The 12,932-nt window shown below is 38.9% G+C and overlaps 1 pseudogene; it reads right to left on the minus strand.

Moving 5' to 3' along the window:
- Positions 1 to 1,023: 1,023 nt before the first annotated feature.
- LOC124863224 lies at positions 1,024 to 6,218 on the minus strand (annotated as a pseudogene).
- Between the last annotated feature and the right edge of the window lie 6,714 nt (positions 6,219 to 12,932).

The following is a 12,932-nucleotide window of genomic DNA, read 5'->3' on the forward strand; positions in this document are numbered from 1 at the left end:
CCAGTCTTGATTTAATGCCAGTCATGCAATAAGGATTCTTCCTGGAGATATCCTATTTGTAGAGCAAATCTGCCCTGGCACATGTCGGCAACCAGTTTCTCTATATGGCATGCCTGAAATGCTGTGCACAGGACATGTTGAAGAAGAAGAAAAACAAACATTAATACTTTTGCAAGGAAGCTTTTTCAGCCAAAGATTGTATAACTCCGAGATCAGTGAGCTTGATTAGTTCCCAATCAAATACAGAATCCATAGGTTACTTACATTTCTAGTCATTCACCTAAATAATTTCAGATATTTTCACTCTTAGCCTTCGAATCAAAAAGTTCAAACATCCCATCATTCTCCACCTATAGTGTTTATAAAGTGTACATTATGGAGGAATTTAATCATAAGAGAAACCAAGTGAATATTTTTGTATTTATTATACATTGGTAAACAAAAAGACCTGAATATTTATTTTCACAGTTGCAGATTAATTTTAAAAGTTACATATTTGTGCATTATTAAGTGCTTTGGTCTGATTGTAGAGTTTTCTGTGTATGAGTCTTCCTTTGCATACCAATTTATGCTATACATTACTACTGTGCTAACATGAGGTGTCTGTAATGACCTAAAACAAAACCCAAAACAGGACACTTCTTCTGTGTGAACAGTAAACTAGCCATATGCTGTGATGCATGTACCCCAAAACCTGTGACTTTTTTTTTTTTTAAATGGAGTTTAGGAGTTAAACATTAGACCACTTTGAATACTTCAATAAACATTGAAATGACATCATGCATGGTCTTTGTGTTTTTGTAACGATAAAATTAATAATTTTATAAACAACACAAACCATCAAATTTTATGTTTTTATTCAATCAGCTTTGCCAAGCTCCCAAAGGAGAACAGAACTTCCTTTAACCAGAGTACAAAACCAGCCCCATTGATTAGGAGCTCTAATGAAAAAAATAATAACGAAATGACTATAAGATAAAGCTGAAAATTTAACAACTTTGGTTTCAAGCAGTGCAAATAAAATCTGTAGGGAGAAATCTGCCAGGACAAATATGAAATGTTTAAGATAAACAATATAAAGCAGTTTCACATGGAGGTGCCAACAAATAGGACAAAAACAAATCATCCCCAAGACAGGAAGCAATGCACATCAACACTGCTTTGCCATTGATGCAGCGTCTTTAGAAAAGGGTTCGCGTGTGGAATAAACTTCAATTCTAGCATTTCTCACTCTGATATTATTGTTTCTTTTAAATCACATTTAAGTCTGAAACCTAACACGTCTCATGTTTTCTACTTGGCGGCTGCGACCCGACTCGGTCTGCACTTCTGTCAACACTGTAGTACTTCCCTATGAATACATCTCCCAGGATCCAGAGGGGCCCGGCAGGTGGTGGGATATCCATGCCCATGAAACCAGACAGACAGATGGATATTCCCAACTGAGACTCCTGCAGCAAAGGGAAGAGTCAAAACATGTAATGACAGCAAAATCATTTTTTGTTTTAATGTCCATCATTTAATGATCAATACAAATTGTTCCCATGAAGTTGGAATATTTTTTACCAATCATGAAATTTGTAGCAGGAAGAAAACCAGTTTATGCGTACACAGATGGACATAAATGTACACTTCACTAATCAACAGACTGTGGCTCCTGCAATGTTTTAGGAATATGCAGCAGTTATGACAAACTGTTCCAGTGATCAACAAACTAGTTGTTTGAAATCGTTTTTTTTTTATTCACAATAATATTGTATCCCTCTTTCACTCTGTGCAGGCAAACGGAAATGCTGTTCAGGTAAAGAACTAACAGCTGATAGAACCCAGAATAGAAACACAAAGGGGCTCCATAACAGTAAACAACTGTCTGACCCCACCCATAGTTACGGTCTTGTCTGGTTCTATAATCATGGCAGTTCTGCATAGAACCGATAACCTTCAAATGCCTTCCTCCTTTTTAAAGTCTACTTGTTATGTCCTCCTTCAATTTTAAGACCAGTATTCAGAACTCCAAATTCAGCCCAGAACCTTACATCTAAGTTTCCGATAACAGGAAATTGATTATTTTGAAAAAAGTTGCCGTTAAATTAGTTTGTGTTGTTCCTTTATTCAGTTCTTTAACACACCATAGTTCAAATAGTAACATTTTAAACTTTATTATAGATTAGTTCCAGTAATCAGTTCACTTTGATTTAAGGTGTCATGATCGCGATTCTCAGAATATGTTTTATAATATACAAATCTCAGTTCTTTCTATACAGAATGCACTTACAGGTCATTGATTAAGTTGAATAATTTACTTTTCAGATTCAGATTTTTTAATATACGGCCTTTTTATGATTAGTGTAGATTCACTGGATATTTGTCTTTTCAATTGGGTTTTTTATTTACAGGTTCTATATTTTTGAAGCCTTTTGGGATTTCGATTTGTTGAAGGCACTCTATAAATAACATTTACTCTGGCAGAGATAATGTCTGAGTGCAAAGAAGAAGACCAACAGATTTATTTTTACAAGTGGAGCATTACGGCTAACGCTACAATGCTCTGAAGTCCCATGCGGACAGCAACTGGATGGAGCTTTGAAAATATGACTAACATGATTTTCTTATTTGCAAAACAACTACTAGGAAAAACACTCTACAGCAACCCAAAAATCTGAGGTTTAAGAAAATGGCTGTGCTTCATTTAGGTGCTTTAACTGAGATTTTTGAAAAAGATTCTCTAACAAAGAAGATAGAAATAACTTAAGGTTGATAAAATTGAGGGGAAAAAAAAAACAGCCCTATCCTGTATTTCTGTGGAAATTTCGCTGCTTTTTGCAAACTGCGAAACCTTCTCTAAATACATACCTTCATGACATAATCCTCTCCAGTCAAGTTAAACGTCTTCCCTACGATGTTGAGTGAGACAACAGGAAGAGTTGGAATCTTCTTGCAGTCAATCAAGTACTAGAGAGGAAAAATAAGCATGCTCAATTTAACACAAGAACAAAAGATGGAAGACTAAGAAGATTTGCGACTCCTACCTCTCCCATCAGCAGAAGCAAAGCTCCGATAGCTTTGTTCAGCGCTCGGATTTCTGCTGCTGGACCAACAATTAGAGACGTCCCCGTGTCGACAATTGCCTGGCAACTGGCTTTGCGGAGAGTCAATTGGTTTCCCACATCAACTCTGGAAGATGAGAAGAACCGCAGATCAAGTATTAGTTGATGTCAGCTACTGTACAATGAAAGGACTGTTTAAAAAAAAATTACTGTACCATTTACTGTTAAACGCCACCAAAAATTGTCACTTTAATGCATTCTAAGAGACGACAATACTAACAACTGTAAAAAAGTAGGTATATCTAAAGTAAGTTTCAAGAACTGAAAGTATTGTCACTTTCACCAATTTATTCCAGTTCCTCAAAGCAGAAAACCTCACCTGTTCATACCGATCTGCCAGTAGGCCTTCCTTGTCACGTTGACATAGTGTAGGTCTCCAGTGTAGTACTGTGGGTCAGTCCCACCCAGCACCAACTCTCCTCCCACTGCTGCTTTCGGGTCCCCGAGAGTACAACCATTTCAGCAGAAACATTTTCGTAAGTCAAAGGGTTTTACAATCAATTATGCAACAAACCGACACCTTGCAGTGGTTTCCTCCTTGCAGTGAAAGTGTAGACCAAGCTCAATAATCCCAAAACCTATTTGTCTTAAACCCACCTGCTGATATAGACAGAGAAAATGTTCTGGGGCAGCAGCTTGGCAGCCATGGCTGTGTCGAACACAGGGGTGACATTAGCTACTGATATCGAGGGATACCCCATCCACAAGACCCCATCGAAATCGCGCGACAACAAAGGTGATGCCAGGCTGCTTCACTGCTTCCCCAAACTGCTGACCAGGCACAGCTAGACCTGCAACCTGTAAGCAAAGAAAGCCATAGTTGAAGATCAGTGCATTCTGAAACAAAGAAAGTGATCATTGAAGAAAAGGCTCTGTGATGGTTTCCTAAACTCACTGAGACGGTGTCCTCACTGATGAAGCCAGACAAGCTGCCTCTGCCGTATCGGATGGCAAACTCTATGCCGTTCTTAACATATCTGCTGGACTTTTTTGAGTTGTACCGATGATGAACCCCTAAACAGAAAAGAAAGAGATTACTTTATTATGCAAGTGACTATTGCTACTTTTAAAAAAGAAATTGGTTATGGTGCAAAGGACTACAGTTTTTACGTGAGTAACAAGTGTTTCAATGATTTTTAATTTAAAATCTCTACAAATAATGCAAAGTGAACTCACAACAGGCCAGATCAAAGAAAGAGCAGTGGATGGACGGGACCCAGAGGTTGGAGGAGCCGGTGTCAAACAGGACAGTGAAGTTCTGCGGAGGGGTCCAATGGCTGATAACACCATAATATTGGGCCCTGAGAAAACACCAGCAGAGGTCATGGCAGTTTGCAGATTCTGTGGCAAATCAATTATGCAACAAAGAGAACAAAGATTTCCCATTAAAACACAAAGTTAGCCAATAAAGGGTTTTGTTAAGTTCTCATTGAACGGTCTTTCCACATTTTTCACATTACAGATCACAAAATTCAGTTTGTTCCATCGGGTTTATAGTAGTGCATAACTGTAAAATGGCAGGATCCATTTCACGAATGAAAATCTGATTGCATCTGAATTCAGCCTTCTCTACTTTGATACCCTAAAAGAGATTAATCTCATTGCTGCATTTTTAAGGCTCCTCCCACCTGAAGCAAGACCAGATCTGAGCACTTAATTTCAGTTTTGGTCTGAGCTCTTTTGTTTAGATCTTTGGGTTTTGGATCATTGTGTTGTTTGGCTCAATCAGATGCCATTGGTCTAAATCTCCACCTGTTGTGGTATTTTATCATTTATCTTCTTATTTTGAATGTCCAATTGAGCTGCCTGGGACTGCACATGGAAACTGGTGTCATGGCTAAATGGTGGAATTAGAAAGGGGGGAGGTCATATTATCACTGACTGTGCAGTCAATAGAGTTTCCCCCACTCTTCTCCTTGCCCTTGGAGTGGTACTACCTTGAGCTGCGGCTCATCGGTCAAGTTTGAAGAAGTCTTTACACCTGCAACTGTTTCTGTTGTTTGTATCATAGAAACAGACAAAATGTGTGTTGGGGCACCAGAAACAGGGACTTACCCGGGACACTATTCAAGCAAGAACTGCCACCGGTTGGAAAACATCTAAAATATGCAGGAGATTGACTCTTGAGGTATTGAATTGGGACACCACAGATCAATCAAATTAAATCCCAGTAAAGCACACTGAAGTTTGTGGTTGTAACATAAAGAACATGTGAAAAGGCTAAAGTGAATTGATCGCATGTAGTTGTGATATGGACAGCCTGGAACTTTTTTTTTTTAAGAGCATAACCATAGGATGGATTTTTGGGTATAATGACTTACTGGTTTTGCAAAAACTAAACTTAGAGGAACACTTGCAGGATAATGCAGACTTCCTGTTTCACTGCAAGTTACCTTTAAACTTAGTATGCGATTTTACAGTCAAACATTTGCTTATATAATGTATTTCTATCAGGAGTGACCCAATTTATTTTGAAAAATGTGACAAACGTAGAAGGTATTCATGCTCTGATAAAACCGTAGCCAAATGATAGATTGTGTCGATATTAGCGAGTTTCTGTCAACATAATGTGATGAAATATGTTTAATTTAGCCTCTGTTTAAACTTGAATGGAGGCGTTCTGCAGGTGCACCTACATCCATGAAGTTGGTCAGTCTCTCCACGGGTAAGTTGGGGGAGAGAGCGCTGTCCGGAGCTCCAGCACTTTGGGCCAGAGCCCGAAGTTCTTCAACAGTCTTCCCATTGTCGCTCATGAGGCGGCGTGCACTTCTGGTTTTGTACAGCGGCACTCTGGAACGACATGTTTATTGGATTAAAGCGCAGCAACGTGTGAGCATCACGGGAGTAAAACGCGCTTCCTTGTTCTCCCTCCTTCACACCTCTTATGCAAACTTTTAAATGACAAATTACAGTTGCCGTTTTCCCTTTCTTAAGCTAAATCATTAAGGTTGTGGATTGAAGACACGTGCGTCTAATTTTGCGCTTAAACAACTTTAAAAGACGCACGCGCATTCCTCAGCCTGCGGAGTTGTGAGATAACCAGATGATAGACAGTATTTACCTTATGATGGCGGCGCATTGAGTAATAACCAGCGCCAAGATAACATTAAATGGATGACCACTTCCCGGTTTCATGTCTGGCTCCTCCCATGAGAACAACCAAACCCAACCTCTCCCACTTCAGCGATTCTTCAGAAACAAGCGGGTCCGCAGCCACAGCCCACTTTTTAAACTGACGCACTTAGCTAAAATCTGCTTCGGAAATGCCCAATCGGCTCTTCCCGTCACGCAGCTCTGTCATTGGATACAAATAAGCAGCGGGATGCTCTGATTGGTCGAAGAGGGTGAGCGTGATGTCAATACAGAGATCGGTCACGAGTTGTTATGTGAATACAACAGGAATGATAGAGAACATTGTGATGCATTTGGTTAATTATTAGCAGGTCTAACTTAAAAAACGGTTAGACATTTTTCTAAAAGCTGTTTCATAAATAAATACTCCATCCATCCATCATCCATCCATTGTCTTCCGGTTATCCGGGGTCGCGGGGGCAGCAGCCTAAGCAGAGAGACCCAGACGTCCCTCTCCCCAGCCACTTGGGCCAGCTCATCCGGGGGAATCCCAGGCGTTCCCAGGCAAGCCCAGAAACATAGTCCCTCCACCGTGTCCTGGGTCTTCCTCTGGGCCTCCTCCTGGTGGGACGTGCCCGGACCACCTCACCAGGGAGGCGTCCAGGAGGCATCATAACCAGATGCCCGAGCCACCTCAACTGGCTCCCCTCGACATGGAGAAGCAGTGGCTCTACTCTGAGTCCCTCCCGGATGACCGAGCTTCTCACCCTTTCTCTAAGGGAGAGCCCAGACACTCATGTGACATTCCACGTCCCAAGAGCCAGCTTCTACAGCTGAGGATCAACCCATGACACATTGCACCTGACCCCTTTGGCCCCTCCCACGGGTGGTGAGCCCATCGGAAGGGGAACCCACGTTTCCTCTGCGGGCTGTGCCTGGCCGGGCCCCATGGGTGAACGCCTGGTCACCAGGCGCTCGCCAGCGTGCCCCACCTCCAGACCTGGCTCCAGAGTGTGGCCCTGGTGACCCGCTGTCCAGACGAGGGAATACTGTGTCCATTTGTGGCAATCATCACAAGGGGTCTGTGGGCTGCGCTTTGTCTGATCCCTCATCTAGGACCTGTTTGCCTTGGGTGACCCTACCAGGGGCATAAAGCCCCTGACAACATAGCTCCTAGGATCATTGGGACACTCAAACCCTTCCGCCACTTTAAGGTGGCAGCCCAGGGAGGGGATAAATAAATACTCTTATAAATAATATTATTTAGGTCTAAATAAACTTAATTCAATTCTGAATTAAATCAGAAGCAAAGTTCTAATTCATTTTGTGGACAGATGATAGCACTGGTGTCCATTGGGATTTTTAGGGGAAATAAGGCTTTCTGCCCAGGGTGGAATGAGCGGGTGGGGTGCCACTAGGCAAAAACATTAAAAAACTTTGTAAGCTGTGTCCAGAACATGTTTTCCTTCTGATTTTGTGACACTAGTGGCCTTTGCATGACAGTTTAGCAGACAGGAAAAGAGACAAAGAGAGAAAGGGGAAACATGCAGTAAATCTAACCTAGAACAGCTGGGTCAAGGAATGTTAACCTCCATACCTGCGGTACCTGGCCTATCCACTGCCCCACATCTCAAGTTTTCTATGGAGTATTTTTTTTCCATGTCCACCAAATGGGAATAGGTACCTTTTAACTTATCTGCCAAATTCAAGGACAATGTATGAGTATTAAAAGAGTCTCGGCCATCTCTATTCCACAAAGTAAACATGTAGGCTCCTCAGACCTCAACTTGCTCACCTTGGACAGCCCTGTATTACAATAATTTATTTTTACTGTTAGATTTTTGGCATATTCTTAAAAGAAAATGTAGTGACCACTTGTTTTTAGATGACAATATAGATAGAAATTCAGCTTGGAAATACACACATAGGAAAAAAATAAATAAATAAAAACAAACAAATTGAGTCTTTTGCAGTTACAGTGAAGCAATGAAAAGACTGTCATGTCACAAAAAATGTAAAATCTTTATAGACATAAAAATGCCAATTGGATGCTACTGGAAATACTAGAAACAAGAAAAAAATTAAAACTTTGCAAAAATGGCTTGAGTTCTTTAATAATGGGCTATTACTAAGGTTGTATGCTTTAATTCATTTTTTATTTTGGTTTTATTAAAATTTTATTTTCAGATGCAGATGCCTACAGATTTTGAAATCTAAATTAAATAAAAATTTTACTAAATAAATAAACAAAAACAAGATAGACCTCAAAATTCTCAACCGAAACAATGATCTAGAATCTAACTCACTCACTGATTACTCTATAGCTGGAGTAATCAGTCAAAGGCATTTTGCAATGCTCGTGCTTCTATTATCCCTTATTGCCATTCTGTTCTTTAAAAAGGAGCACCAGAAGTGCAATAAACAAAAATTAGCTGGTCAATGGTTAGGACTAATTGCTCGGGTAGCTAGTCTGCAGTCGGCTGCTTAACAGCCATAGCAATCATGATGATGGGTGGAAGATCTTTGCTTTGCAAATCATGGCTCCAGCTACTTTGGCATTTGCTCTGCTATCTCACTTTTAAAATCTAGGAATTGAATTACAAAATCTTTTTAAAAGTCTTTGAGACCATAACTTTTTGGTACTTCTTGGTATACCTTCATCCTGGTAACTGGCCAACATCTACTACTGGCAGTCATAAAGTTGCCACAGTTGATACTGCCAATAAGGCACTGTTAAAGACCTTAGATGCTATGGTTTGATGAAGACAAGATGGTCTTTGTTCAGAAGTGTTTGGCTGTCCTCAGCACCCAGATCCAATAGAACGTCTGCTCTGGAAAAATAAGTCTACTAGATGAAGATGTAACTTTGAAACATCTTGACCTTGTTGATGATGTATATCAAAGAGGACAGTTCCTATCACTGGTTTTGGGGAACTAGCATTTTTTTCTGAAAATAGATAACCTGACAATAACCTTAGCTACATACAAGTAACTATGGTGTAGAAAACACTAATTACTCGAAAACCATTTTTTAGCTCACCATTTATGGGCACTGAAAATATTTTCACAATAAAGACTTTGTGCTTAAGCATCACAGTGATTCCAGAAAGAGCACCAGTCAGGCCTGCTGAGCCAGTTTAAGATAACGTTTCCTGTTAACAAAGCCACAGTCCTGAGATACAGAAAATTACGTTCGAACAAAAGGATGACTGACATACAAACACAACCACACACTATTAGCCAATCTGTCGATCAGATTTTGGATCTGGAACAATAGGAGATTTTGGAACAATAGGAGCTGCTGTAGATTTCTGAGAGACAGTTTCAGTGTACTGTAAGTCTGTCTGGCAGTTTGACCAAAAGATGACCTCCCACATCTTTTCACTATCTTTCTCGGTGCTTTCTATCACTGCAGATACAAAATACACCTTTCAGGTAGTCTTGGACTGCGGATCAAGAGTGTTAATGGAAAGAGGAGGAGACTTGGTATTTTTGGCTGGAGTACAGAAATGTGAATATACTGGGACAATCCATCACTTGTACTGGATTATGCTCACTAACCAACACAGGACAGCAGAGACTTCACAACTGGAACATGGCGGTGACAAAAAAACCTAATCTGTCTTTATATTTGTACCTGAAACTGAGAGAAATACAAAGACAAAATGTAAATTTTTATTTGTCAACAGTCTCAGTTTGTTTTTCATACACATGCATGTGTTATACCTTAAGTTCAATAGGATATACCTTTGTCAAAACCCAGTAATGGTGTTGGAGAAGTTGGGATAGACATCTGAAACCATGCAGGCTGCTCAGTAAGTTTAAGATTATAAACCTTGTATACTTAGAATAGCAAGTCCTTTGGTAAAGCAAGTTTGAGAATCATTAGGGATGATATGGTATCTATCTTTAAACATCTGTCCAATATAAGATGTGAAATAAAATAATTGACTTTATCACAGCAACGAATGAACAAGCCAAGGCAGCAATTATTCCTAAAGTCAATTTGTGTCAAGTTGATCATGTGTGTCAACACTATGCAATTATGTAATTACTACAGTGAATTATGTAAGTGTTGCATTTTTCCTTCAAGGTGTCCTGTAAAGCAGGCTATAACATGCTTTCTGTTAGGTTTTTAAAAAGAGGTTTTATAACTGATTAAAACTCTTATAAAGATGCCTGAATGATAATAAATTATGTCTAACCTAGCATTCTTTGAAAAGACCACACCACAGGCATAACACTGTGTTATTAAAACATTTTAAATGACATATGTCCCAAAAGTAAAAAAAAAAAAAAACAGTCTTGGTATTACTCAACCTTAGTGCTGCGTTTAACATTACATCATAATGTCTTAATTGATAGACAAGGAAAAGGGTGATATTTCTTGTACTCTGCTGAACTGGTTCTGATCTTACTTTGTAGACTGAAACTGCTTTGTGTCATTTGGTAATTATGAATCAGAGGAAGAAATTACCCCGTGTGGGGTGCATTCTCAGACCTCTTTAATTTCATATCTACATGCTCCCTCTAAATCAGATCTACAACCTGGCTTACCATATCTGTGCAGGTGAGGACGTACAACGTTTTGTTTCTGTGTCACCACATAACCCCGGTCCACTACAGTCACTGAGTCAGTGTGTCCAAAATATCCATGGATGGGTCAGAGTTTCCTCAAGTTTAATTGAGAAAAGACAGAAGTCATTGTTTCTTATTCCCAAAAATGTAGGATTAGGGAGCAGGACTCAACCAGACAGAATAAGCTAACAAACTACAGAGCATACACAAAAACCGAGGTGTTCTGATGGACTCAGATGGAAATGTCAAAATCTAAACAAATAACTGATATTACCACCCATGAAATATTGATGGAATATAGGGTTTCTTATCAAAACAGGAGTAGGAAAAACCGTTGAAAGCTTCTATTTACGGTTGGTTAGATTATTATAATTGTGTTTTTGCTGGTGTCTGTAAAAATAAATAATTATTGAGCTGCAACTCATCCTAAATGCAGCTGCTTGAATTCTGACTACAAGCAGGAAAGTATGGCTAGTCCTTAAATTGCTGTTCTGGCTTCCTGTTCGTAAGATTTTATAAGATTTTGTTATTAGTCTACAAGGCACTAAAGGGTCATAGACCGAATTACATTTTGAAGTTTCTTGTCAGACATGAGCCATGTAAGTCTCGAGTCATCAGACCTTTCAATCAGTTGTCCCAGGATAGTGCGGAAAAAGAAGAGGAGCCATGTAATTTACATGCTCATCATCTCTGAAAACCTGAGATATGAAGAAACTGTTGGCTCCTTTACATATTACTGCAAATTTGACATGACCATCAAATACTTTTATTTATTTTATCCTTTTATTTGTTGCTGACATTAATATATTTATTGTTTTAGAAATAATTTTCTTTTAACTTGGGCCTTTATTTTCCTGTAAGCACTTTGAATGGCATGAATGGTTGTTGTAGAAATAAACTTAACTTGCCTTTTATGATAAGCAATAAAAAAAACAATTCCCAGATTGTGCAAACACAGAAATGATATGGTGCCATCAGAGGACCGAAGACTTCATGAGAGATGATTTAAAATATTTTGTTAAAACGTTTTAAACAAAGAATTCCAAGGATTGCAGTGAGATTAACGTCTCTGGACACATCTGAAACCATAAGCATTTGGTGGGATATGGATCTAAGAGATACCTGTGGACTGAATAGACTTTTATACAATGCGGTGATATAGTAACAGTGTCTTAATTCATTTTAGGCCACAGGCAGTACAAACAGTTCTCCAGTCCCACCTGCACTGCCACCTCAAATTAACCGCAGCACCTCAGAGATCCCTAGCTTACAGGTAAGACCTCCTCCTGCAAAGCTGATGACCACTCTTGAAAAGGCATAAAACTACAAAAAGAGGTGCAGTTTGATTTGTCTAGCTCCACAGATGTGTTTCTTTATTTAGAACTTATAACTCAAAATATAAATAATGGTAAACTAAACAAGTTTTATATTAATAATATAATAGACTTAAATAGTCCATTGCCATGCTGCTTCAATCTGACAAGTTGTGATTAAAACATGTATTTCTGTGGCAAACTAGATTATGAGAAATTTATTGTAGGTTTATTTATCTATAACACAAACCTAAAACCAAATTTAAAAATTAAAATAAAATTTCGAATCAACTCGAACAGCAATTTTCAAATAATTAAAATTAAGACTGTGTGACATGTTTCACCAAGGCAAAACATCAATCAAATGTAGAGTTTTTCATGTTTTAGTCATATTTCTTGGATGTATACTGTACTATTTGTGTTCAACATGTAGTTGCTGCATTCTTATGCTTCTAAATTTCATAACTCCTGCCAACTTTATATTAGGACAGAATTACCATCATTTGAATTTGGTGTGGGATGTGTAAATATGATGATTCTGAATTCCTGTGCCTAAAGCATACAGAGCAGAGAGATTAAAATACTTGCATTAATGTTTGGAGATAAATGGGTTGCAGGAACCAGACAGTTAGCTACAAGAAAAAAAGCTTTTTTGGTATGACAAAGCTACTGTACATTTCTAGTCACATGTTTTTCTGTGACCCTGTGAGTTTATGATAAGGTAAAACTGATGACAACCACCTGACAACATTGAATTTATTGATCTTTATTTTCTTTAACCTTTTTTATTATTTACACTTTGAAGCCAATAAAACCCCCAAGGAAAAATATGACAAAGCCATCTGTGAGCATCTCAGATGAA

This window comes from Girardinichthys multiradiatus, chromosome X, assembly GCF_021462225.1.
Source record: "Girardinichthys multiradiatus isolate DD_20200921_A chromosome X, DD_fGirMul_XY1, whole genome shotgun sequence".
Classification (NCBI taxonomy): domain Eukaryota; kingdom Metazoa; phylum Chordata; class Actinopteri; order Cyprinodontiformes; family Goodeidae; genus Girardinichthys; species Girardinichthys multiradiatus.